The following is a 27,840-nucleotide window of genomic DNA, read 5'->3' as shown; positions in this document are numbered from 1 at the left end:
TCTTTGGGTCTCTGGAGAGGTAAGGACCTGTCCTGTTTGCCAGCTAGGTCCTGCGCCATGCTGGTTTCTGGGTAAATGGCGGGCTCAGTAGTCCAGCATCTCCAGCTAAGGCTTTTTGTGTGGTGCGCCTCTCCTCCCTCCGCAAGGACCTTCTCTGCTTGGGCTCTTCCATGTGGCTCTCCTGTCAGGTGCACTGCTCTTCTCTTCATCAACTCACAGACATCTACCGGGTAAGGGTGGCTCCCGAACACCCACAGCTCTCCATGATGCCACCCCTAAACTCCACCCCACTTAACTACACCTGTTCTTATAACATCATTATGATTCTTTTATAGTCACTTTCAGGGGTTCTTCTCAATCCACATTTGCAGATTAAATGCAACTCTTGTCCTTAAGGTGTTTTCACTATCATTCTCAGAACATTAAAAATACTCCAATTTGCATCTACACTTGGGCCCTGAAACCTCAGCTCTCCTGTCCCTTGTAGGGGCAATGGGTGGTTGTGGGTGGTGTTCCACCGAGGAGCAGGTTCCACGATGACTGCCTGGAGGGTGACACTGCAGACAGCGGCAGGATGGGACCTTGTGTGAAAGTACCGGGTGAGGCCCAGCCTCACACAGGAGGCTTGAACCCAGTGTCCGTCCTGTTACCCAGGAGGCAGGGCCCGCCTGTCAGTCACAAACGCTGAGGGACACTCTGCTCATAAGGCCAGGAGGAGAGTGCCTGCCGCCCTGTGCAACTGGAGAGGCTGGATTTCCTTCTGCCGCAGCCTCTTCATACCTGAGAGACGGAGACTGTAGACCATGACCTCTCAGGGAAGGGATGCTACTTAGGCTGATAGTGTGTCTTACTTCTGGGGAAGCGAGGCTGGGAAAGGGTGTGGCACAGAGGGAAGCAAGGAAAAGGATTGGTGGCATTAGGGGTATTTCCTTCTGGATTGCCTCTGGAGGAAATCCTCGGGGCAGCAGATGATCAGCACAGCAGGCTGACTCTGGGCTCTGCTCCTCCCCACCCCAGCCACCACCAGGACACTCAGAAATGTGCCCACAGTCCTGAGCCCCAAAGTGGGGCTGAGGAAAGGAAGTGGGCCCACAGAATCTCGGTTTCCTTCCCCTACCCAGTGACTCACACAGTTCATGCCAGTCTTCAGAAGCCTTTCCTCTTTCTTCCCTGCAGCTTCCTAGTGGCCTGAACTCCATTTTCCTTCCAATAACGGGGCCAGAGAGTTTGACCCATTACCATTGGCTGCACTGAACACAGGAAGTCTCATTTCCTCCTTTCCTATGTTTTTATATTTTATTTTTTAAAATAAAAATTGTATATATTTAAGGTGTACAACATGATGAAATCATTACTACAGTCATTATGGAACATGAAAGTTTTTCAGAATATCCATGTTCTCTTCAAAGCATGGTTTCCCAGTGTTTTGCAAGGACATGACATGCCACATGTTTATATGTATATAATACATATGTTCAATTCATGTATATATGCATATATGTGTTTGTATATATACACATACGTATATACATGTATATACATGTATACACACACATTTATTGTTTATTTCTTCTTGGTTCTCATTTACCAGAATGACAAGGCATCTTGCTGATGCCTCTAGCCAACCAGGAAGTCTCTCCAAAGAAGGACATGGCCAAGATCAGGCTCTGCTCCAAAGACACAGCTAATTCCAGCCAGCACATTAAGATTCTAAAGTTAAGAGCACATTGTGAAATGTGAATCGATGTGACATTGTCAAGCAAAATGACCTGTGGGCTTGGGAGGTTGGCGCTTGTAGGAAGAGGCCCAAGTGTGCATCTTAATCTTGATTTCCTTTGGGAATATTTCCTCCATTGTGTTCCTGACTCTGATTATGTTCTTTCTTGTACAATCAAAATAGCTCTTGTCTTTTGGGCTGGACAATTCTTTTTCTTTCTTTCTTTAAATACAGGACTAATTGTTGTTGTTATTGTTGTTTTATTTTTTGGTCAGCAACAGCTGTTTGGTTTTAGAGCTGTGAGTCTATACTTGTGCACAAAATTCCACCCCATTAGGAGGAAAAGGATTGGAGTTAAAGTCCTGCTTGCTGTGTAAATTATTTAATGCACAGGGACCTCAAATGTTCAACCAGAGAACCAAAGTTCAGCGTTCAGAGTTTGACCTCAAAATGGCACGAATAATCCAGTAGGTAAGCACAGATTTCTTCCTTTATATCCATAATCTCAGGATATTATGAAAGCTTTAGCCTTAAGAAAATTTCAGGGACTTCAAGCTTATCTTTTGCCTGGTTTTAAATATATAGTAGGGCCTGGGTAAGCTGGGTACTAACTGAGGTTCTGGATTCTAATATAGGGTTTGTCTCCCCATCTCCTTTTCCCATCAATACTACTTGATTTGGAAACAACCCTACTGTGTATTGTCATAACTGTTTTTTGGGATCTTGAACCAAAGCGTAGCATTGGGAGTATCCATCCATCTCCATGTCTGGACTTTACACAGACCCTCCGGAAGCTCTCTTTCAATTTCTTTAGCCATGTACTTCAGTGAACTGCAAACAAACAGATCATTTTCCTGATGGTGATAAGGCGGTAATAGACTTTACTTCATTGCCTAGTGCCCTTCAGATATGCTTCCTACAAAACTCCCCAGCAGAACAAACAGAGTTACCGAATTTGGTTACTGGTACACAATGAAATAATAGCTAAATAACATAGTTACATGGTTATAATATAGTTAAATCATGCAGCAAGTTGCACACCATAGAAAATGCAGTTAGGCAGAGAGAATGAAATTAAGGGTTAGAGGTAAAAGAGAGGATGTATCTTTAGATGTGATTTGAAATGAAAAGCAGACACCCTCTAAAGGACATAGAAAGATCTTGCCAGATGATGCCTGCAGAAGTGGCTTCTCTTGTCAACTAAGGCAAGACTGGGGAAGGACGCTGGCAAGGGCGTGTTCAATTGGCTGTATATCTTATCTCATGCAGCCCTTCCTTTCCCCTTCCACTGAGGTCATCCTGATTAAGTCCTTTGACCTCTTTTCTAGTCGTTACAATTGCTGAATAGCTCATCTTCCAGGTCTCTGATTTATCCCACAAAGCATTGCCAGATCAATTGTCCTTGAACACCATTCTGATTGTATCATTCTTCTGTCCCCAATCTTCCAGGGCTTCTTATTACTTGCCAAAGCAGAGTAGGTGCCAATTTCTTAGCTTGGCATTCGAGGCTTTGACAGGCTCTTTGTTCTAGCCCTACTATGCAAAGTGTGTGCCAGCACATCAGCATCACCTTGGAACTTGCTAGAGATGCAGCATCTCAGCCACATCTCAGGCCCCACCTCAAGCATATTGAATAGGAATCTGCATTTTAACGAGATCCGCAGGTGATTCACGTGCACAGAAAATTTGAGAAGCACTGCTCTAGCCAAACTAAAATACTCACAGATATACTCCCTACTTTCCCAGTTTTGTCTTTTGCGTATGGAATTACCTCCACTTTTACTCCATCTTTACCTATCCATACAAGGGATCATTTTATGATCATCTCAAATGTTATCTCCTCCCTGGAATCCCATGGGCCAGGCAGATCAACCTTCAGAATGCCTGCCAAGCCCTTTATAATTGAACTGCCTCTTCTGAAGGGACAGCTTTATTTATACCCCATGATATGGTCCATTTGACCACAGAGAATTGGCCCATGGTTGGGTGAGCAGCAGTCCTTCTAGTGGCTGGCCAGTAACCCTGAGTGTGGCCACAGGAAATGTGAGTAGCACAGTTAAATTCTCTCTCCTTTTTGTTTTTTTTTTGTGCTGAGGAAGATTTGCCCTGAGCTAACATCCACTGCCAATCTTCCTGTTTTTGTATGTGAGCGGCCACCACAGCATGGCCACTGACAGAGGAGTGGTGTAGGTCTGCACCTGGGATCTGAACCCAGGCTGCCGAAGCAGAGCGTGCTGAACTTTACCATTAGGCCACTAGGGCTGGTCCTCTGTCTCCTTTTTAGAAATTTGAATAAGGCAGTTAGCGGTGATTGCTAAAACTAAGAGCCCAGAGATAGAGTCAAGGTCATGAGCAGTCATGTGCAAACAACAGTTATGAGGAAACAGAAACTTGGAGTAAGCCAAGGAAGTAGAGACAAGAGGGTGGAGCAGACACGCAGACATGGTAGAGATGCCATAAGAGAAAGTGAGAGATGGTGAGAATAATGGGTCCCTAGACCTGCCCAGGTTCCTGGTGACTTTCCAGTACCAGGTCTTGGGTTCTTATAATAATACCTAACCTCATGACTTGAGAAAACTTGCATAAGTTTCTGTTCCTTGCAACTGAAATAGCCACTTTGGACCCTCCAAATGAAGCTGCCGGCTCCATCCCTCTACTTCTCTTTGAGATCGCATCCCTCATTCTTGTTGGCTGTTTCCCAGCTTTGCATTATAACACCTGTGATGCTATGAACACCAGCTATTAGCAACTTGTGATAAGATCGTGTCCTTCTCATTTTTGAGCATCTAGCAAGGTGGATGCTAAAAGTAACAGTAGGATCGACTCAAATTTAATTCCAGGAAAGCAAAAGCATTATAGTGAAGAGACCTAGGAAGGAAGGTGATAGGATTTATCACTAATAAGGGCAACTGAACTGTTGAGTGGCCAGCGTTTAGTTGAAGTCTTCGGTGGATTGTACCAACCAAGCCAAAGAGCCACAAGCCAGCGTGCATTTTTAACACAAGCTGTTTAGTGTCCTAGCAGCAAAATTAGTAATTCCCATCTCTCAGGAATCTAATCTCAGCTGATGCTATTTTATCAGTAAAGTAATTTCTTGTAGCGAGTTGAATGTACCAAACACGTTTCTAGCTGGTCAGCAATCTTCCCTCTTAACCTTTAATCTGCTCCTGGCTGTTCCTACAGATTACAGGACAAAAGATGTTCGGAGAACGATGATTCTCTGCAGATTCAAAGAGGCAGCTTCATCGTCTATATCTGGAGTGTTGCCTCCCGCTAAGGGTCAGTGTGGGCCTCTTATGTGTGTGCATAGTGGTATATGCAAGGGAGCTATGTGTGCAAAGAGAAATGGTTCTGCATGTTTGTGTGTGTGTTTCTTTTAGTGTGGGAGATTAAGCTGAATCTGAAAAGTGTCATTATGGTTGTTTGGAAGGAAGGCAGAGAGGGGGCCCTAATTTTGCAAGTAGATGGGGATTTTTTTCCCCTCTCTCAGCTCCCTCTTAGAGAACATCACACTCTAAATCCGGAGGTTTCATGTGCTTTTAAGCTGGAAGCTTCTTCTTTAATGGCTTTGTGACTCACAGGGCCTGGGTGATGGTTGCTTTTTCTGTGTATAGAACTATAATCCTTCTCAATTATCAAAGACATAAATTACTATTATTTCCTTACCAGATCGAACATCTTGCTTAAATACGTGAAAGAAAAATTGTTGGTTGTCTGGTGAATTTTCCTCTTGGAAAAACTGCCTATTCTTAATCTACAAGTTCAATGAAAGTTCAAAAGTTTATCAGTGCAAACTCTATATTCTAATAATTCATCAGCCAGCTTCTACAGCCACATTAGAAGGCTCTAGTTGAGTTGGTTTTGCTGTCTCTCTCATGTAAAAAAAAGGAATCAAACAGCACATTTCCTGGGCATATTGCAAATACCTATTGATCATCATCAGAGCACAGATGGTATGAGAGAGCTTGGCTGACACGCAGGCCCTCATGTCAATCACAGGAACAAATTGATTTTGACCGCCCAGCCACAATTCTCCTACCCTAGCAGAATTCCATTCAGTGCTGTTGTTTGGAGAATTTCTGAAGGAGTGTCATAGTCCAACGTTATTATGGAGGTAAACTTGATTACTGAGAAAATGGTGATTTTAATGTACTTCATACTTACCTTTACCACAAGAAGGTCAATACCTTTTGCTGGTGTTGACAGAGCTCTCATCAATTTAAAATTTATCCTGATTTATGTCTGCTAATTAGGGGAAAGGAAAATCCCAATTAGCATTTTTCTATGACAGTATGAAGTGTCATTAATACTTTTCTCCAACTGGGATTTGTTTTCTTACTCACTTTTTTAATTAATAATTTTCATTGACAAAATTAAAGGGCTTATAGTTATGCCATCAATCTTTCCCTTATGACTTGGGTGTGCTGGAGAAAAGCATAGGAAGAGAGGGCTAATACCCCCAAATACTATTATAAGCATTAAAGTCCTCTGTGGGAGCCAGATAAGAAAGGACTTTCTGTGATACTATCCATTAGTGTCCATTACTTTACTGCTTCATATATCAAGGCTGCCAGGACAAGTTCGATAGGAAATGGGTCTGACTCCTTCAGGGAAGGGTTTGGAATATGAATGAAGAATGACTTGGGGACCAAGCTGTTCTGTCCTTCTCCCAGCCCCCAGCTCTAGGCTGGCATGTTTTCCACATGGTCCTTCTTTCTTGTCACATAGCCATCCTACACCTTTTCTCTTGAATTGCTCGCCATCTATGCTGTCTCACTGATGGGGGAGAGGGAAGACCAGATGCTTTTTATGTTATTTTTCATTAAACATCTAAGCCTCTTCTCCAGCCAAACTTGATTGTACTAAGAGTGGATATTTGACTCAAGGGGAACCAATCCATAGACTGGTCTAATCCAACCGGACACCTTCTCTCCAGAATTCAAGTTAAAATGTACACAATCTGTAAGCAGATGATGGGCAGTTGGAATCAAAGGCATATAGACCATCCAGGAATCAAAGGCTTTGGGGACCTGGGGCAGCCATTTTCAGCCAGGTGTACTCTGATGAGTCAGCAGAGAAAGCTTGTCTATGAAGACGAGCAAGAGATCAAAGCTGACACAGAGATGAGAGACCTCAGGCCGCTATCAGGGACAGGGGAGGTAACCCTGGCTCTGGGGTTTGCAGTGTCAGACTTGTCAAACTTCCTGTGACCCAGGTCCCCTACCTCTTGTCCTGGAATGCCGTTATGCTTGCCTGTTGTGCTTCTGAATAGGTCCTTGTTTTTCTTAAACTGGCTTGAATGAGTCTCTGTTCTTCACAACCAAATATACCCAGACCAGAAAGTATCCTGTTAGAGACACTCAGATGGGGAATTTCAGTCTCCTTCACTTACCTAGTCCAGTGCCTGGGAACCTTAGAAAATCCTGGTGCTCTCTTTCATCTAGCTGAGTGCAGTTCCACAAGAGAGGATATGCCAGGGGAAAAGATGTTATTCTCGAAACATTCAAATCTCTTAACCTCACCTTCAAAGCCCTCTACACTCATCCTGTTCCTCTTTCTCTGACAGTTGCTCCTGCTCTTGGACATTGACAATTTACTTAAATCACTCTGCTTTGTTCATTGCTCCTTATGGTAGATTAGAGTTGGCCACACATTTGTTGTGACTTTTCCCCCTGAGAGATGGACTCTAATTCTCATTCCCTTGAATAAGAACTGGCCTTTGTGACCTGCTTGACCAGTAGAATGTGGTGGAAATGATGTCTGGGTCTTCCAAGGTTAAGTCATAAAAAGCCTTGCAACTTCTGGCTGTGTCCCTGGGAACAATCTCTTGGAACCCTAAGTTGCCTTGTAAGAAGTTCTACTGCTCTGAGACTGTCCTTGTGAGAAGCCCAAGCCAGGGTGAGGAAGATGCTAGGGAGAGATACAGGCAGGCCAAAGACTCCAAGCACCAAACTTATGAGTGAAGAAACCATCTTGGAAATGGATCCTCTAGTCCCAGCTGATGCCATGTAGATCAGAGATAAACCACCCAGCTGAGCCCTTCCTGAATTATGGAGACACAAAAATTGTGAGGAAAATAAAATGTTTACTTTGAATTGCTAAGTTTCGAGGTAACTTGCTACACACCAGTGGGTAACCAGAATATTCTGAGTCATCTCAGGACTACTCCAGCCTCCTTGCCTTTCCTTATGTTTTTTCCTAGCCTAAGGACACCCTCATCCTTTCCCCCACCTCTATATCCTTTGGTTATCAGGACATATCTCCCTTTTGGAGAGGCCTTCTCTGATTATTCATTGTTTCTGTAGCAAGTTTGGCCAAAGCCACTCTTAGAACCCGTTGGGTGTGTGGTCATATGTGCCTCTTTGATACTCTGGCCTCTGTCATGTCCTAACTCCCCAAGGGCAGAGCCTACTCCTTGCTCCTTTTTTTCGATCCCTCTGCCCCTTGGCAGAGTCCTGGACAGAAGGGATTCAAAACATGTTGAGACTCCTAAATGTTCTCATCTTGAGAATACATAGCCCTAGTCACCTTAAACCAAATTTATATTGGTACCAATCCAAGGTTTGTCTTCAATTACACATTTCCATTAGGTATTTAGATTTAGAGATACTTCCCACTTTTTATTCTCAGATTTGGGTGTAAACTTTAAATTTTTGGTGTGTTTGGGAGAAATCTTCAAGGCCCACAGAAAGCAAGCCCATGTAGCATAAATAATGAGCAGAATCAAGTGACATAATGTCAATTTGTTTGCTTGTGAACATGCCTGTATCATTTATGTGAGGTCAGGTCAAACTCAACATTTATAGTTCTGTTGTAGTTGGGGTGTCTTTTAACCACATCACCTCTTTCTAAAACCTATTTTGTTTGGACTTCTCCCAGCCCACCAAAATGAACTTTCCCATGTTCCCAGGACAGTTTTCCATTTCCACCTACCCTTTGGTTTCCCTTTCACATGCAACATTCTTCTTGGCAGTGTTCAGCAAACTCATTAACGTCCAACCTCCTCAATTAGGCAGAGTAAACATTGCGCTACTCCAAACTGTCCCCCACTGCAGTGGGTATAGACAGAATTCAAGCAAAATGTTGGCCCAGAACCCAGGGGTTTGACCACTGAAGTTTACTTCTCTTCAATCAAATTCACGTCACATTTTCCTGTAGTTTTCTATAAAGTAATTGAGCTCTATCTTCAGTTTTCGAAGGATCACTGTTTCCTTTTCTGCATATGTGCATCTCCTCTTTAATTCATGGTGTGTACTTCTGTATTATTGTATGTATACCTAAATCAGCAACACGATAGCAGGAGCAATAAATGAGACCAGAAATATTTTTTAATCGTGCAAAAGAAAAAGTCACGTTTAAAATGTTCTGTTTCTTAAAGAACATTTTAAAAAACCCCGTCAAATTCTTGTCCTTCCCTCTAGAAATTGTCACTGTATAAATGCTAACTTTTCCTAGTGCTCAGGCACGCGGGATGTGGGGAAACATCAGCCATAGTCTATTCATGTTCATAGGTCGTGACTAAGATAAATAGATTTTCAAGAAATATCGACGTGGGTGTACTCCAAGTGGGAGGAATTTCATGTTCCAGTTTCCCTGCTGAACACCTAGAATTTTAGAGACTCTGGGAAGTTTGTTTTTGACTCCTTTTAAAGCAGAATATGACTAAGGTCATGGTGTGATAAATCTCTGACACGACAGAGTGAAGGAGCAGGGATCTGAACGGAGAGGAGTGAAACAAGCCGAAGTGAAAAGTTCAAATGCATGAGCGATATTCTTACAAGTAAGAGGCAATTGAGGGTTATTACAGAGTAGCTTTCACAGAGGAGGTGGCTAATCACCGACATTTCAAACAGGAAGACGCTTGTGCTTTCGCTCTCCCTCCTGTTGTCAGTTATAACAACGCACATGCGCACACAGAGACACAGGCGCACACTGCTTATTTATGCCTAACATCCAATCTGCTGAAAAGTATTTACTCTTTCTTCATCAGAATGTTGAATTGTGACATATATCTTCAGTTCCTTAGCAACAAACTGTCATGTCACCCTTGTGAAATTCTGGTCAGCTGAGAGGAAAGGGAACGTGGAGTTGTGATGGAGAAAATCCTTACTTTAATCACAAATGTGTACAAGCACTGGAAAGACAATATGAAAAAACAGGTCAAGGAAGCTGCCTTTGAACAAGTGTTTTTGATTAAGGTTTGTGTCGGCCCAGAAGTCCCCTTTAAGTTCCTTTTTATTGAATAATTTCCCTTTGATCCTTGAGTAACTAAAAGAAAATCTAGCACTTGACATTAACCTGGGACTTAGAGGCCTGTCGTCGCAGGATTCCTTCGCCTGACTGCCATCAGGGTCGCCGTCAGAGAAGAGCCTAGCCCAGCGCAGCATGAGCCATTCACTCTTCCCCAGCTCTGCTTTTCCTTTCCCTCTCTGCGGGGTCAGGGTGCAGGACACCCAGCTGAAGCAGTCATTCCACGTGTGCTTATTTCTTTGCTTGTTTTTGACTTCAAAGGGGCTAGCCCAGGGACACTCATGATAACATAAGAAGATGTCGGTTATCCCAAGAAAGTGGCCTTGGAGAAAGGGCAGAGATCACCAGACGCTGGGGATGTTGAGAATTCCATCTCATCTTCTTTCCTTGTTCTGTTTGTTAGAATGATGCATAAGTGATTTTTTATTTTTGGCTTCGTGGATACAACCAAATCATTGAAGAACATTAAAATCAAACCAAATGGGAGCAAAATTAATAAGAAAAAAAATGCAGAACCTTTTTAAAAAGAGAGAGAAAGACCCAAGAAAGCAAAGGTTATTTAAACAACTCTGAGCGTGTTTTAAAAAACCATATCAGTGCAGTTTACCCGAATTCCCAGTTTTCGTATTTAAATGTCTGATCAGTCATTCAATTCCAATACAGACATGATGTTTGAAGGCCACTTTGTAATGGTTTTACCCTGGTTCAGATTATTTGCAATCCAGGGGGAAAATGTACATTCTGTGTGAAAGCAAATAGAAAACATATCTGAGCACAAATCAAAAGAATGATTACTGCACTCTACGCTCTGTGCCCATTACCGAGTCCCCAAGGCTCTCGTTCTGTTTGTCTTGGCACTTTTTCTTTAGCTGCCTTTGGACTGGGTGGGAAAAACAACCAGCACCACCCACAAAAGCCTCAGCAGAGAATGAGGGCGGTGGAAATGGATAACCTGAAAAGACACGACATCCTTCAAGGGCTTGGTGCTCCAAGCTTCACTGTGGGGGAAGCTGCCCGGGGAGATCTCCCAGGGCCCCCATGGAGGTCTTTGCTGAATGTGTGTCAGGAAGTGCCTGACCATTTGCGGGAGGGGCAACTCTGCTCTCATTTCAATCTCTAGCAAGCTCCCACTCAGTGGTTAATGAAAAATGGCATTTGCACAAAGTGGAGAGAAAAAGCATTGTTTCTATAACACATTATGCTTTTCACTGCTCAGGAGACAACATTTCATATCTTATAAAAAGAATTATCTTTATAACTTACTGTGCATGGCAGAGAAGTTGCAGTGTGTTCTTAAGAGAGCTGTCTCCACACTACAAGAAACACCTGTCTCTCCTACTCCCTACTGACAGAATAGCCTGTGTTTATAAGCAAATCCACTCAACCCCTTAATGATGACCCAGAATAAACATCTGACATACACTAGCTTTCAAGCTCTCCTGTGTTTAGGCATGAATTGTTCATTTCTATGCCTTTTGTATCCAGTCTGAAGGAAAGACAAATGATACAAGGGATGATTTACATTATCAATGGAGGCAGAGGTTATGCCTGTGTTTATCTGATCCTCTTTTATTGTATAACAAACAGTGAGATAACCAGCCTGGCACACAATGACCATTCAGTTTGAGTCACCCACCCACCTTATTTCCATGTTGACTTTAATTTTAAAATATGTTAAAAAGACAAGCCCTTGAATTGCTAGGCGCCTTTGGTTCAGACAGGCCTGCAGGGAAAGGATGGGTTTCTCAGTTGCTGTCAGGCTTCTCCATCAAGCCTGCAAGGTATTGCAACTGGGACATTTCTCTCTAATTGCACTAGGAGAATTGGTACTCAACTTTATGAGGATGATGTGGATGCCTGGCTCAGGTTGCATTCTCAGTAGAGCACTGGAAATTTGGAACAAATTCACCTAGCATCAGAAAAGACCATAGAGAGTGTGCATGAGCCTGAAGAACAGGTAAGCTTGCTTTTCCTTTTAGTGAGTTCATAAGAAAAATCAAGTCATCTCATGAATTGTCAGTCTAGCCTGGAAAACAACTTCATGAAAGCAACCATGGGCCTCCAGGACAATCTGTACCACATTTGAACATGATGCCCCAACACGGAATTCACTAAGTATCCCCTTTGGAACAAACTACTAATTCTTATGTAGTAGGAACTGATCTCTCAAGGAAGACACTTCTTAGCTGGTCTGGGATCTGTCTAGTCCTGGATGTGCCAATCGTAAAGTTGCCTCAACCTCAAGTGCAGATGGTCCCTGTGGAACTCAAGGAGATGGGGTAGTGGTGAAGGCAGTAGTGGTGAAAGATAAGCTCATGGAGATGGAACAGTGGTGGTGGTAGAAGATAAGATGGCCCCATATATCAGGTCCCAAGCCCTTCTCTGAATCGGACCCAAAGAACGTGGGGGATGGAAGTTCTAGGTCAGATGGAAGAAACACACACAACCCGGTTGTTCTGACTGACTGCAACTATAAAACCTGGACAGAAAGGATGGACTCTGAAAATTTAAAAGTAGCAGGTAAATTGGGGAAGAAGACCAGAATTTGGAGTACCACTGAACTGGAGGTGAGTTGACCATTTCTTCCCTCTGATATTCCCCACCCTGAACTCAGTGTAGCCTGAAAACTAGGAGTGGGTTCCAGGAAGCAGACTGGGAGAGCTCCAGGAGAAGCTTGTTCAAGGAGCAGGGAAAGAAACTCCTAACTCTCAGAAGGAGTGCAAAAACCCATCATTTCTGGTTTTTTCCTCTGTTCCCTTGCACCCCAGTCCCCAAGGAATTCGTTAATGGCAGCAATGGGAGCAATAAAGAGCAGAAATCAGTGAAATTGAAAAGAAGGAAGAAAATAAAATAAGCCAAAAGTTGATTCTTTGCAAATATCATTAAAATTGATGGGCCTCTAGCAAGAGGAAATGTGTGTGTGAGAGAAAAACAAATGAATGAAAGAGAGAGAGATTGAGATAGAGGACACAAATTACCAATACCCAGAATGAAAGAGAAGATACTGCTACAGATCCCACAGACAATAAAAAAAAATCATCAGGGAATACTACAAACAGCTCTATGCACATAAATTCAACAAATTAGAAGAACTGTACCGTTTTCCTCGAAAAACCCAAACTACCAAAACTCACCAAGATGAAATAGATAACCCGAATAGTTCTATAACTATTAAAGAAACTGGACTTGTACTTTAAAATCTCCAAAAAAAGAAATCTCCAGGCTCAGAGGATTTCTCTAGTTAATTCTCTCAAACATTTGCAGAAGAAATTAGATCAATTCTATGCAATCTCTTCCAGAAAATGGAAGAGGATGGAACGCTTCCCAACTCATCTTATGAGGCCAGTGTTAACTCAATACCAAACAGATCCTATTGTTTCATTGATTTCTGCTCTTATTTTTATTACTTCCTTTTTCTCTGCTTGTTTTGGTTTATTTTGGTGTTGTTTTTCTAGTTTCTTAAGGTGGAAGTTTAGATTATTGATTTGAATCCTTTCCTGTTTTTTAGCATTGTTAAATACTCTAAGTAGCATTTAATGCTACAAATTTCCCTCTAAACACTGCTTTAATCTGCATCTCACAAAGATAATACAAAAAAAGAAAACTACAGATCACTATCCCTCATGAACAGTGACATAGAAAAACTCTTCAACAAAGTATTAGCAAGTCAAATCCAGCAAAAAAGAATATTTTACCATGATTAAGTGTAATCTGCCACATTAACAGTCTAAAGAAGCAAAATCACATGTTCATTTCATTTGCTGCAGAAAAAGTGTGTGACAAAATTCAACATCCGTTCATGATAAAAACTCTCAGAAAATTAGAAATTCACAGGGACTTCCTCAAACTAATAAATGACATCTATAAAAACCATATAACTAACATACTTAATGATGAAAGATTGTATGGTTTACTCCTAAGATCGGCAGCAAGGCAATGGTGCTACTCTCGTCACTCCTGTTCAGCATTGTACTGGGAATTCTACCAAGTGCAATAAGGCAAGAAGCAGAAATAAAGATTGGAAAAGAAGAAACAAAACTGTTCCTATTCACAGGTGACTTATTTGTCTATGAAAACAATTCCAAGGAATTTACAAAAAATTCCTAGTACCAATAGGTGAGTTTAACAAGTTTGTAAGATACAAGGTAAACACACAAAAATTAATTGGATTTTCATATACTAGTAATGTACAATTAGAAACCAAAATTTCAAAAACCCTTACAATTTACAATAGCTCTGAAAAGTGAGACATTTAGCTGTAAACATAATGAAACATGCATAGGATCCATTTGCCCAAAACTACAAAATGGTGAGGAAAGAGAACAACAAAGACCTAAAAATGGAGAGACACCCTGTTCATGGATTGAAAAACTCAATGTTGTAGAGAGGTCAGTTAGCCTCAAATTGATCGATAGATTTAACACAACTCCAATCAAAATCCTAGCAGGACTTTTTGTAGGTATAGACAAGCTGATTCTAAAATTTATATGGGAAGGCAAAGGAACTAGAATAGTTAAAACAATTTTGAAACAGAAGAATAAGGTTGGAGGAGTCACACTACTCAATAATAAGCCTTATAAAATAGCTAGAGTAATCAAGACAGTGTGGTATTGGCGAAGAGACAGGCGTATAGATCAATAAAACAGAATACAGCCCAGAAATAGACCCCAAAATATATGGTTTTGACAAAGGTGCAAAAACAATTCAGTTCAATGACAAAAGGTACAAATTCAATTCAATACCATTTTCAACAAATGGTATTAAAACAATTGAAAATCTCTATGCAAAACATGAACCCTGACCCAAACCTCACACCTTATATAAAAGTTAACTCAAAATGGATCATAGATTCAAATGTAATAAGTAAAATTGTAAAACTTTTAGAAGAAAATCTTTGTGGTTATACAAAGCGTTCTTAGACATCACAGCAAAAGCATGATTTATAGAAGAAAAAAAGTGATAAATGGAATTTACCAAAATTCAAAACTTTTTCTCTGTGAAAGACTATTAGCAGAATGAAGAGTCGTACACCCACTGGGAAAATATACTTTTAAATTACGTATCTGAACAAGGACTTATATCCAGAATAATATGAAGCTCTCTCAAAATCATCAGGGAGAGAAGAAGCCATTAAAAAGTGGGCAGAAGTCTTGAAGACTTCACCAGAGAGGCTGTAAGGAGGGCAAATAAGGACATAAACAGATGCTGAACATTGTTAGCTATAAGGGAAATGCAAGTTAAAAATCACAGCTGGATAATGCTTACACATCCATTAGAATGACTGAAATACTTTTTCTGTGCTGGTGAAGAGGCCAAGCAAATGAAACTCTCCCACATTGCAGGTGGGAACGCACCATGCAACCACCGCTGGAAAACAGTTTGAGATTCTTATAAAGTTAAACACACGCTACCATACCACCAGCAGTCCCACTCCTGGGTATTTACCCTACAGAGATGAAAACTAAAGTTCTCACAGAAGCCTGTACACGCATATCTGTAGCAGCTCTCTTCCTAATTGCCCATACCTGGAAATAATCCAGATGTCCTTCAGGAGGCGAATGGGTAAACAAGCCGTGGTGTGTCCATACAGTGGAATACTTACTCAGCAGTACAAAGTAACCATTTGGATGAATCTCAAAGGCATTTGAAAGGCATTCTGAGTAAAAGAATCAAGTCTCAGAAGATCATATACTATGTGATTCAATTTATATGACAGTTTCAAAAGGACGAAACTATAGTCATGGAGAACAGAGCCGAGGGATTTCATGATGGAGAGTTTTGGACAATGGAATTGTTCTGTATCTTGATGGTGGTGGTGATTATATGTATCTATACAGGTGCAAAAATCCATAAACCTGTACACACACACGCACACCCCCACACACGCGCACACAAACACACAGAGTCAATTTTACTGTGTAATGATTAAAGACGTAATGTAGGGAACAAAACTCTCAAGTTCCCCCACAGCTCCTCCCTCACTCTGATCTCCTTAGGGGGCTGAAGGCCTTCCCTTCCTCTCCTTGCTGGCTTGTTCCCAGTCTCTTGGTGCCCCTTCCAGCCCCTCCAAGTCTCAGCCATCGAGAGGCTGCAGCCCGTCACCCAGGTCTAACCCTGCCTGAGGCTGTGGCCTTGCTCTACACTCTTCTTTGTCAGGAGCAACCCTTGAAATCCACTGAGTTTTGATCTGATTCCCTCAACAAACCAACAAACGACCACGAAAACAGAAGCCACCCTTGACTTCTCTCTTTTTTTCCCCACCTCTGTATCCAGTTCACCAGCGAGTACCGCCAGTTCTGCTTTCAAAACAGACCAAGAATCTAGTTACTGCTGCCGTGGCGGTTCAGGCCATCGCCATCTTAGGCCATAGCTACTGCAGCCACCTCTTATCCCATCTCCCTGCTCCACTTCTTCCCTGCTGTTGTCTCTTCTCAACACGGCAATCGGAGTAATCCCACTAGAACAAACATCGGTCCTTTCTCTACTTAAAATCCTCCAAACTTCTTCCAGTGCTTTTAGAACAGAAGGCCTTACTCTGGCTTCCAAAGGCTTCTTGAACTTGCCCTTGCCTGCTTCCCACCCTGAGTCTCCTCCCATTCTTCCTCCTGTGCTGTGCACCAGCCACTCTGACCTTCTTGCTCTTTCTGGAATATGTCAAGCTTATTCCCACTTCAGTGCTATTTTCTCTGCCTGGAACTGGCTTCCCCCAGAAATCGGCGTGATTGCTCCTTCAGATACTTCGAGACTCAGCCCTCAAGTCATTTCCTCAGAGAGAACTTCTCTCACCACTTGTTTTAAATAGCCTCCCCAGCCTTCCAGTCTCTCCATCCCCTTAACCTGATTTATTTTCTCTCAGCGCTTAACCACCTTGTGCCAGGCTTTATTACAGAGGCTGACTTCCCATTGCAACATGGAATCCAAACTCCTTACTGGAGACACTATGTGACCTGGCTGGCTCCTGCCCCTGTTGCAAACACCAAAACCCTTGACTCCTTAGGGGCAATCTCCCCTCGCTGTCCCCTCCAGCCACGCTGACTTCCCTGCGTTCCTGGAACAGGAAAGACATGCTTCTTGCTCAGGATCTTTGCACTTGCCATACCATCTGCCTGGAATGCTCTTCCTCCAGCCAGCTTCCCAGTGTGCTGTCTGCTCAAATGGCACTTAATCAGAAAGCTTCTCTAACCACTGTCTATAAAATAGCAAGCCCTTCCTCACTTGGCATCCCTGTTACCTGATTTATTTTTCAGTGCATTTCTCACATCCTGCTTGGTGTATATATACGTATTTATTTGTTTTGTGTTAGGCTCATCATTACGCTGCCAGCCTGGGAAGAGCAGGGACTTAGTTTAGTTCACTATTGTCTGACTTGGTGAGTCTCAGCTCCTCTCATACGATGCCAATTTGAGGCTGCTTGGATGCAGGGAGGCACTGGGAGGATGGGGCGGGCAGTGTGTGTGTGGGGAGGGGCGGTGCCTGGCAGCTTGGCTGTTGCTCCTTGTCTGTCTTTGTCTCCTGCGTGTAAGCTCTGTATGGACAGTGACCAAAGGGCAGTGCCCAGCACATAGTGGGTGCTCAGGAATAGTTGTAGAATGAATAAATGAATGAATACATGATGGAGGCCTTTGGATATTTAAAAAGGATTTTACAGTTTTTAAGAGGAGCTTTCCATGTTCAAACCCTAAACTCAGAGTAATAGTATGAATTGGGGGTAGGAAGGTACCTAATTTGGAGGCTCTTTCTGACGTCTTTACATTTGCCCTCAACTACTAAACACATTTTGATGGCCTTCTATTGTTCTTGTGATAATGATAATATGTTTTAACAGGGCCTGTACCCCTCCTTAGCCACACCGGCTCCCTCTTGCTCTGGGCCTCAGCCACACAACTCTTCTTTCAGTTCCTCCCAAATGCGTATTTCCTCCCCGCCCAGGACCTTTGCACATGCTGTTTCCTTTGTCTGGACCCCTCTCCCGGCCCCTACCCTTCCCATAGTTAACTCTCCCCCTCACCTTCCCGTCTTCACTCGAGCCTCACTTCCCTAACACCTACACCAAGTCGGGCCCCAGGATGTGCTCTCCCACACACCACTGACCATGGTTGTGATTTGACATGTTTGTGTGATTATTTAGTGAAGGCTCCCACGAGGGCGGAACTGTGGCTGCCTTCGCCCCATCGTTCTATCTCCCGGAACCCAGCACTGCCTGGCACGCAAGAGGCTTTTAATAAAGGTTGGTTGAATGAAAACATTAGTTAATTAATGAATGAAACAAAAGCTACTAACTTTTCTGTAGAGCCCTAATTTCAGGGTAAGGCAGTGAAGGCAGTTAAAACAAAAGACAAAGTAACACATTAAGCTCTTAACCCCTCGTCCTTTTAAAATATGAAAGATGTGGTGGTGTACGGGGGATGGAACATGGGGCAGGTGGATTTCTAGGGCCTGAGAAAGGACAGATGAGCTTCTGTGCTGCTGAAACCTGCCACTCCAACCTGAGCAGGCTTCCTCATTGTTTGAAAGTATAATAGGCCCAAACCTTCAATCCAACAATATGGCTGGTGCTCGGGTTTTTTTTTTTTTTTTACATTATGTGGAATTTTCTTTGTGCCTTTCTACTAAAACTCAAAGCATAGGAATAAGAATAGAAAAGATCACGGAAATCAGCTCCATGTAAGGTGACCTTCAAGCAGTCAGCTGTGTCCCATTGTGAGCTGCCTGGCCGTGCGGGTGTATCGAGGAGGAAGGGGTTTCCAGAGGCCAAGGCACCACTCCTTGTCAGGATGGTGTGGAGGTGAGTCAACCCCCAGGTAGGGGACGAGGGGCACTGGTCTGGGGACCTTTAATGAGGCTTTCCACCTGGAAACTCCCAGAGTTTCTGCCCATGCTTTCTGAAGTCTAACCTTCAATCTTCTCCCTTACCTGACCTTTGCTGGAAAGATAAAATCAGTTTGCCAATCCTGCTGCCTATTGGAATCACATGGGAAGATTTAAAAATTCTGACACCTAGGCCTTACCTGTGACTAATTAAATTAAAATATCTGAGGTATTGTCCATGTATCAACGTTTTCTAGAAGCTCCCTGGATAATTCTGAAGTGCAGCCAAGGCTGACAACCACCGTGGACATGAAGCATAACAGGATGATTTCCTTTCTCCTTCTTTCCTGTTGTGCCTCTGGTTCTCAGATGGGGTAAAGGCTAATGGGTGTGTGATGGGCAGACTTCTGTGATGGCTGCCGTGGTCCTGCCTCCTGGTATTCCTGCCCTTGTGTAGCTCTGTCCCTTGAGTGTGGGCTAGACTTGAACTCAGCTCTGCCTAACCATCCAGAGGAAAATGGTCAACACAGTGGGAAGGGTGGCAAGGATGAAATGAAAAGTCCTACTTAATCCACAAACTTGGGTGATCTGATGGTGGATATCAGTGACCTTTGCCTCCTCTGGTCTCTCTCTTCAGTCTCCCTCCAACTTTAACCCCAACCCACTGGGGATAGTTGAGGGGTTATCAGCCCTTTGGTGCTCTAAACATCCTTGATAGAACCTTTCTTCAAGCTTCTGGTCCTGCCCTCCTCCTTCTTTTCATCTTCTCTCTACCTGCTGCCTGGTCTGAACTGGGAGCTGGCATCACGGCCTCTCTCTCAGCTAGAGAAAATCCTCCTCTCAAAGGAAGGCCAGTCAGAACCACGTTCTGCACAGGGTGGCCATAAGAAGCTGCTTATCTAGATCATTACTGCACTCGTTACTTTGGTGTGAGCACACGCGCCAGTCAAGGTCTGGTTGGATGCCCTGGCTCTGGCAGCGGGCTACCCTGGCAGAGCCAGTGTGTATTCTCTGAGAGGGGAGGTCCAACCAAGGCTTTCTGACCACTGGGACTCTTGGCATTTCTTTAGGGAAATTGGGATTGCCAGGCTGACTGCTTCCCACTCCCTTAAATTTTCCCCGAGCGTCAGAGGAGCTGCCCTGGGAATTCCACTGCATGTCCCCAGTTCCCCGGCCCTTAGAGCTGACAGCAGCCCTTTTGTTGGTCTAGCTCTCCACTTAGATCATTGAAGCGATTTCAGAGCCAACTGGGCAACACTCAGCGTTTCATTTATGTCTTGGCAAGGTTACCATGTTATTACTTAACTGTGCTGCTGCTACTCAATAAGTGGGAACTGATTGAAATAACCACAGGAGTTGCTGGATTCCCCTAATTTTAGCACAGAGTTGAAGCTCACTCCCACAGTTGGAAGTTAAAATAGGCTGCCAACCCACAGAAATGCCCACCCCCCACACCTAATTGTCACACCGCTGATGCCTGTCATGGAAGGAGACGTGGAAGGCTGCAGAACATTCTTAGAAGCAAGGTTCTTCTCCTTGGCAGATGCTTGAGGTCCTTTTGGCTGGGCTGATGTCTTTCAGAGCCTGTACCTGTGGAAATTTGCGTGACTGCTTAGATACTCCTGTTTTCTTCTGTAATTTGTTTAGCAGCCGGTCTAAGCACAGAGCACACGTTAGAGAAACGGACGAGAACAGAAACTTCTGTTTGGGGGCGCCTCTTTAAATGACTCATTCCTGGAGCCCAGCTGTGTAGAGTGCAATGACCCTGAGCAATCGAGGTAATTTGGAAAGCAGAAAAACGATATGCAATCCATGATAAGTTGTCTTCTCTCGGTGTCAGAGTGACCAACCACAACCCGAATGCTGCAACTTGGTGAAAAATTTGGAGTAAATGGTTTCTTGTGTAACTGCCCCCAAGCCTACCCAATTGTTTTGGTTTCTTACTATTAAAATCTATGTTTTATTGGTTTTAAAGGATTTTGAAGGAATTCTATGAGAAGTTACTTCTCGTAGTGTGCCTGCTGCTTAACATTTCTTATCACTGTGCAATTTTGTGTTTTCTTGCTCCTATTTTAAGTCATAATCTGTCCTCAACATGTTAGCACAGCATAGTTGAGTGACTGCTAAGAGCAAAGTAGAGGAATAGAATGGGGGGATTTTTAGAGAAAGAGAAAGGCTTTATCCACGAGATGTTTCTCGAGAGGACCGTGGGCAGCTCCTGGAGTTCTGTCAGGTCTTCTTTGCCAGGGTTGATCACCCACTCCTACTCTCTCCGCTGCCATGCCACCCCCCTCTCCTAGGCCTCAGAGGCTCCCAGCTGGACTGTCAGGAGCCTCCTGACACCTATTTTGGTCATTAGCGTCATGTTAATCATCTTTAAAGATACCTTTCTCCATGCCACTCTCCTGCCCACAAGTGTTCAGTGGCTTTCTATTGCCCATAGAATCAAGTCTAAATCTTAGGTTTTCAATGAACTACCTGGTTCCTAATGACACGTTGCCTTTAGGTGCCATGTTTTCTTTGTGAAAACTCTTTTCTAGTCCAACTCACCTTTTCCATAACACACCTGTTCAAACTTACCTCCGCACCTCTGTCAACTTGTACTTCACAAATGCCACGTCTTTCCTCTTCCTGCCCACCTTGCTCAGTCCCGTCCAACCTCCTTACCTGTCCAAGGCTTAGCTCTCCTCTCTGCTCCTGAGTGGAGCCCTTCCTAACTATTCTCAAAATACGGTGATCTCCCCATTTTTGGATTTCCCTGAGTATTTTTTGTGCAGTTATCATGCTAGTGCTTGCTTTTTTCAGCTAGACTCCTCGAGTATCCTACCAGTTGTAACTATTTGCTAATAGATTATTTTTTTCAGAATCAATATTTTGAATATCCAAAATGGGTAGGAGAATATGGTTCCAAGGAAAGATAAGGGAGACACAAATAAATGAATGGACAATTTTGTCTACAACATGATGTTTTCAGTGTTGGCTGGCTGCTCTCTAAAGTCTATTGAAATTCCCATCGTGGGAATTGCTGTGTGACAAGCATCTGCTGCGGCGGCATTGGGACCGCTTGCACGTGGAATCACAGTTCTTGCCTTTCAGGAACCTATGATGGTAAGAAAGAGACTTGGGCTGACTCATTTTCTCTAAAGCAGCAAGGAAATCAAGTCCATGACCACACTTGTTCACATAGTTACTGAGTCAGGCCAAGCTCAGAACTAAATGATGAAAATGAAAATTAATCAGGGACTCCCATGGGTGTCACATATGGCAGTTTTGAATCTTTTTTTTCACTGTCATAATTGTTTTTCTTACTCGTTTTCTTTGGTTGAATACACACCTGTAAAAAAAATGGGGGCAGTAGAGATGATAGAAATAGATAAACCCATGGAAACAGTGGAACATCTACAGAGATTAAATTAGAAAGGAAGGAAGCAAAGGGATTTGAGTGTCTCTGTGCAGAGCGTGGTCACCTTTCCTTGCCGAGACCCCTGGACCAGGTCGTCTGACTAGGTAGCAGGTGCTTCCTTGACTCACACAGAAAAACCACCCTGGGCCTCTTGCTCTGTTGAGGCGAGTCACATCTGGTATGTAAACACCATGCTCTGCTCCCTCTGTCTGTCCTTCCCAGAAGACAGAAAAATGATTAAGTTGTTGAGAAAGAGTCAGAGAGAAGTCCTTGGACCTTTTCTTAACTCATAGAAATTTAAAGTAAAAACCCTTCTTGACATTATAAAGTAGGTTATGTCCCCTTTATTGAATTTTTGTGGAAAAACCAATCGCGATAGAAAACAAGCCATCATATAAAATATCATGCCCCAGAACATCATTTACCTTGGTAGAACAGAATCCCTTTAATGTACAGAAACCTTTGCTTTTCCCACTAGTTAGCAAATAGCATTAAGCGTGACTCAAGTCAGATTTTAAAAACTTGTCTGGTGCCTTTCATTAAGACTTGAAAACTGTGTAAGACTCTTGCTCCAGGAAACCGTGTTCTGACATTTTAATAGCATTGCCTTAGTAAGATGAGAGAATATCCAGGAACTTAGATTCATAGAAAGTAAATCAAGAATTCATCCAAAATGGAGTGCCTTCTTCTGAGTGATGGGGTGGTTTTTATGTGAGATGTCAATGGAGCTTCTACACTTGACATGAAAGTTCCCATTAAAAAAAAACTAAACTACTGCTCAATTTTTTTAATCAAGCAGAGTTATCTAAAGTGCTTTTTAGAAGAGACTATCAGGAAAGAACCGGAAAGTAGTCATTATGACTAATCAACTGCAGGGGTTGAAGGAACCAATATTGGCGGAGGGCCTTCAGGGCCCCGGGGACCTCTCAGACAACTCGAATTCCTTCCATTGTTTGAACTGGTCCTCTGGAAGGGACACAATGAGTTAACACGCACCAGAACTGATCGAATGTCCTGCCAGCTGGTAGTTTACTTTTGTACAGGAAGGCTGTTTTTCTTATGCACAATTCTTTGTTGTGCTAAAGAGACATAAATATATAAAAGCCTAAAAGTAAGCCTTCAGTTCTTTATGTCTGGCAAAATTGTCAGTACAGTGTGCCTTGAGGATCTATCCACCGTGCTTGCCTTGCAGGCTCGCTGCGAACGAGTAAGATCATACTATAATAACCACCCCATACACTTTACAGTTTATAAAGAGCCTCCACAGATGTTTTCTCAGTTGCACCTCACAACGTCAGTGGGAGGCAGGGAAGGCAGATGTTATTATCTCTTGAGAGGGCGTGGCCCTGTGGCTTTTGTTTTAGGAAGACTGAGTTTATTGTGTTGTATTTTCAAGTATTTTATATTGTACAGGGATATTTATAATAAGGAAAAATGGAAAGCTACCTGAATGTTCCTGAATAGAGGACTGATGAAACCATGCCACGGGCCTGGATGGAATACTATACAGCCGTTAGGAATTTTGACTTAGAGGTATTAGAAGCAAATCCATTAGTGCTGAAGTATATTTATGGATGAAAAAAATGATTCATAATATATTTAAGCTGGTAAATGATGTAGGATGATCTCTTTGTGATAAGAAAAAATGTGATGGTAAAATAGTGCTTACCTCTGTGTGCTGAGAATATGTGTGATATTTGTTTTCTTTCTCATGCTCATCTATCACTTCCAACTTTAATGTAATTAAACAATGTGCGACTCAACATTTTCAACCAGATTAACTTTTATAACAATAATTAACGGAGCAGGTGCAGCTCTACCTTGGGGCCTCATGGGTGAGGTGAGCCCTACACGTGGAGGTGAATCAGCCATCTTCCCGGCAGGGACCTGAGTTCACCCAGATGGTGGAAATGCAGAGCGTGAATTAAGGCACAGTTTACGGTGGTGTGAAAGGGGTTAGGGGAGCAGACAAGGATGACAAGGCACCCAGACACCAGGAGTGGTGGGAAGCCACAAGCTCCCCTAGGCCAAAGGGACAAGAGGAGGAAATAGTCACTGGAGCCCAGGGGTGGGCATTGTGGAGGAAAGCCCCTTGGCAGAAGCTGTAGTGGTGAAGGGTCACAGCCCTGTCAGACGCCAGTGAAGCAGGAAAGAAATCCTCCGACCCCTTTCCTCCCACCCTCTTATTTCCTGCTGCTGCCTCCCATTGACCAAGCCCAGCCAGAAGCCAGCTGGCAAGGGAGTCGGGGTCAGCAGTCCATAGAGGTTAGCCCCCTGGTGCACAGAACAGGAAGAGAAGGGCAGGAAATGGGTCTGACGTTGGGCATGTGCAGCAAACACAGGGAGCAGAACCCCCCACCCCGGTGTCAGTCCCCTGGAGAAAAGGGGTGTCTCTTGGTCAGGAAACTGAAACAGAAAGGAAGAGCCTGTTGGGGCAACCTGAGGTGAGGAATCTGATTTTTCTGCCTGTGCTCAGAGCTTCAAAAGCCTGGGGATGGGATCAGAGATCACGTGGCCCAAGGTGAGCGCAGACTTCTTTGTGGAATGTTACACCGAGATAAAATTGTGCGTTCCTGGATACCAATAACACCCTCCCTGCTGCCTGGGCAGAAAAAGGGACTGCTGGGGAGAGGAAGACCCAAGTCATCCCAAATCTTCCGAGCCATTTCCTGCTGTCCCATGTCCTCTTCCACTTCAGTGGCCTCAACACCAGCCCCAAGTGAGAGTGGGACTCAAGTAACAGTGGCAGCTCACATTTACTGAGCACTTCCCAGGTGGCTGGCACTGCGTGCTCCAAACACTCGACATGATTAACTCACTTAAGTCTCTCAACAACCCTATGAAGGAGGTAACATTGTTTACTACTCTACTGAGCAGCTAAGAGCTTGCATAATGGAGCCAGACCATCGGAGTTTGAATGCTGCCTCTGCCATTTCCCTGGTGTGTGACTCAGTTTTTTCATGTGTAAAATGGGGACAATAATAATGTCTACCTCTCGGGCTCAGGAGGAGGAATACATCAATAAATACGAGTGAATTGTTCTGAGCTGGGCTTGGCGCATAACAAGCAGTCAATATATGTTAGTTGTTATCGTCTTCAGTTCCCACACAAGGCAACTGAGGCACAGAGATGTTAAGGTAGTTGCCTCAAGTCACAGAGCTGATAAGCAGCAGACTTGGGACTCTAACCAGGAAGTAGGGTTCCAGTATTATACAAAGGAGCCCACTCTTTTGCTCCCTGTTACTTTGAAGCAGAGGGCCTGGGATCACCTCCTCGGGTTTGAAGTCAATGCACTCTCTCTGCCTGCCTAAGATGCAAAACAAGTCCCTCACCTTCTAGAACACCCTCCCCATTGTGCAGTGGACAATCTGCAGAAGCCCCATCCTTCCTTCAAATCTCCCTTCCTCCAGGGTGCCCTCCTGCGGGTGGGTAGACCCCCAGCAGTAGGCAGCTGGTGGGGAGGGGCAGACCAGTAGCTCCTTCTGAGTCCCCTCTTTCTTGAGATCAGACAGAACGGAGAGCGGAGTTGTGGGAATTTCAGGGCCCGCATCAGCCAGGTGGGTCCTCACTTTCCAAAATGTGCACCATGGAGAGCAAGCGTGTGCTCCAGCTCAGTTGCCTGCTGTGGGCAGAAGGAGAGGATGGGGAGACCCCTCCTTGCGTGGAGCATGTCAAGCACATTGCTATCATCAGTTAATCTGCCTTCATTAGTTAACCTGAGAAGGGTCAGGAGCTGTCAACTGGGCAAGGTAATGAGGAAAAGCCGGCACAAGATGTCCAGGTAACTGACAGAGCTCAGACTGGAGCTCACGAATTCTTTAAGCCTGGGCCACAGCATGAGCCCTCCTGCTCTTTATTTCATTTCTTGGAAACTAGTTTACCTGCCTCTCTTTCTTTGGCCTCCTTTTAGACAGCAGCTTTATAACTAGATTTTTCGTCAGTCTCATCTTTCATTTCACACTGAAATATGATCACTTACCACCCACAACAGAACAGGCTCAAAGCTGTGCCACCAGCGAGTTGAAAGGCCTCAATGTAATGTCTATGGCTTGTTGAAAACACAATAATCAAGTGGCCATTCAACAAATCTCGTTTTATTCCTTTTTTTTTGGCCTGGTGTTCAGTGTACATTGAAATAATATGAATGCAACCCCATGTCCTCAATTTTACAGATGCCTAGTAACCAAAGTCAAAAGAGATTGCTTCGTGTTCATGAAAAACAGAAACTCCTCCAAATACATTGCACACAAGTGGAAAGTGTATAATTTAAGTTTGCACAATGTTGATTCAGGTGCTGTGTTTCCTCTTTACTCATCTTCATAAAGTCACTTTCAGGAAAGGAGGCATTTAGTCAATTACAGCAGTTCTTTACTTGAAACTAAGCTGGGTCGCGGACGCTGCCCCTGCAGTGCCCGGGCTGGAGCCTGGCATCTGGCCTGGTGAGAGTAGGAGGAGATGCAGAGGTGGATCTGGACTCAGTTTCCTCATTTGTCAAACAGAGGGGTTGGCCTGGCCTTAGATAATTTCTGAAGTTCCTTCCAACTTCAAAACTATGTTTTTCTCACTAGCTCTGGACCTACAACTTTAAAATATGTGGTGAGTTGTGTTCTGAGTCTTTAATTAATCAGGAAAATGCTCTTAGATCGGAACCAAATGTGGTGGCATCAAGAGCTGAATGGCAGACGTAGAGTAGGGTGGAGGCTGAAACTCTGCTGCCCATAGGATGATTTTCTGCTCATTAGAAAATGTGCCCTTCTTGGGGGGAAGTGCCTCTCAGGCACATGGCTTAGTGAGCTGACAGTCCTTTCTGGGAATTAGGAATAGGCTCCCCTTCCTCTGGGCAGATGCGGCCTGTGCCAGGGGGCTCTGCTTAGTGAAAGAAGGCCACCTACTCCTCAGCCAAGCCCCCTGTGCAGGGCACCACCTGCACAGCCCACCTGAAGGTCAGTGTGATGGGTGTCTCATCCATTGGCAGAATCTACAATACCTCAGCGGGAAACTGATTTTTTGTGTTCTCTAAACTCTTTTTTACCTCAAAACAAGAGAGTAAGCAAACTAACAAAAAAACCAATGGTGCCATGTGAGTAGAGATTGCTTAAATCACAACACAGGGACTTCTCACTTCACAGGAAAAGTATGTTTTGTGAATAGGTCTCAGAGCGTCTTATCCCAGGTTCTCTCAGATGGTAAAGCCTGAGAAAGGAGGGTGAGGCAAGTGGTTTATTTGGGAAACACAGGCACCAGGAATGGGAGACTAAGAGATGTCAAGCAAGATGGAGGGAAAGCCAGCCCAAGGTGCTTTGTTGAGATGGTTTCTATGGTGGTCAAATGGGGCTCCATCCTTCTTGGACCTTTGAGGACTGTCCTCTCAAGGAATGGAAGAGAGTATCATTTCCTGTCTCCTGGCACCAAATGGTCAAGTGTTGCCCCTGTAATGTTAACTCCTCAAAAATCCGGGTGTGCCTATATGTCAGAATGGTTCAGTTGATGGTGGTGCAGGCAGAGGCACTGGGTCAAAGAAGGCAAACCCAGATCCGTTTCTGGTAAGGCTAAGTCACTGCTCCCTGTGGGATAGAGGGCATCTGGTGGAAAAAACCTACCACCAAGTGACTGGCTGGCGTCCTTCAGGGATGCATGCCATATGGAGTGTTCTGTGTCAGTC

At 43.9% G+C, this 27,840-nt stretch overlaps 2 long non-coding RNA genes across 2 annotated transcripts in view; one reads left to right on the top strand and one right to left on the bottom strand.

Moving 5' to 3' along the window:
- Positions 1-27,840, top strand: part of LOC138919787 (uncharacterized) — a 67,250-nt gene that overhangs the window by 19,842 nt on the left and 19,568 nt on the right. The window lies entirely within an intron of this gene.
- Positions 1,275-7,440, bottom strand: LOC111769739 (uncharacterized). Its single transcript, XR_002802544.2, has 3 exons — positions 7,110-7,440; positions 5,882-5,962; positions 1,275-2,548 (listed from the first exon to the last, which is right to left on the bottom strand). It is a non-coding gene; the product is annotated as an uncharacterized lncRNA (long non-coding RNA).

Source organism: Equus caballus, chromosome 21, assembly GCF_041296265.1.
Source record: "Equus caballus isolate H_3958 breed thoroughbred chromosome 21, TB-T2T, whole genome shotgun sequence".
NCBI lineage: Eukaryota > Metazoa > Chordata > Mammalia > Perissodactyla > Equidae > Equus > Equus caballus.
The sequence above is the reverse complement of the archived record's forward strand: the minus strand, read 5'-3'. Positions and strand labels throughout refer to the sequence as shown.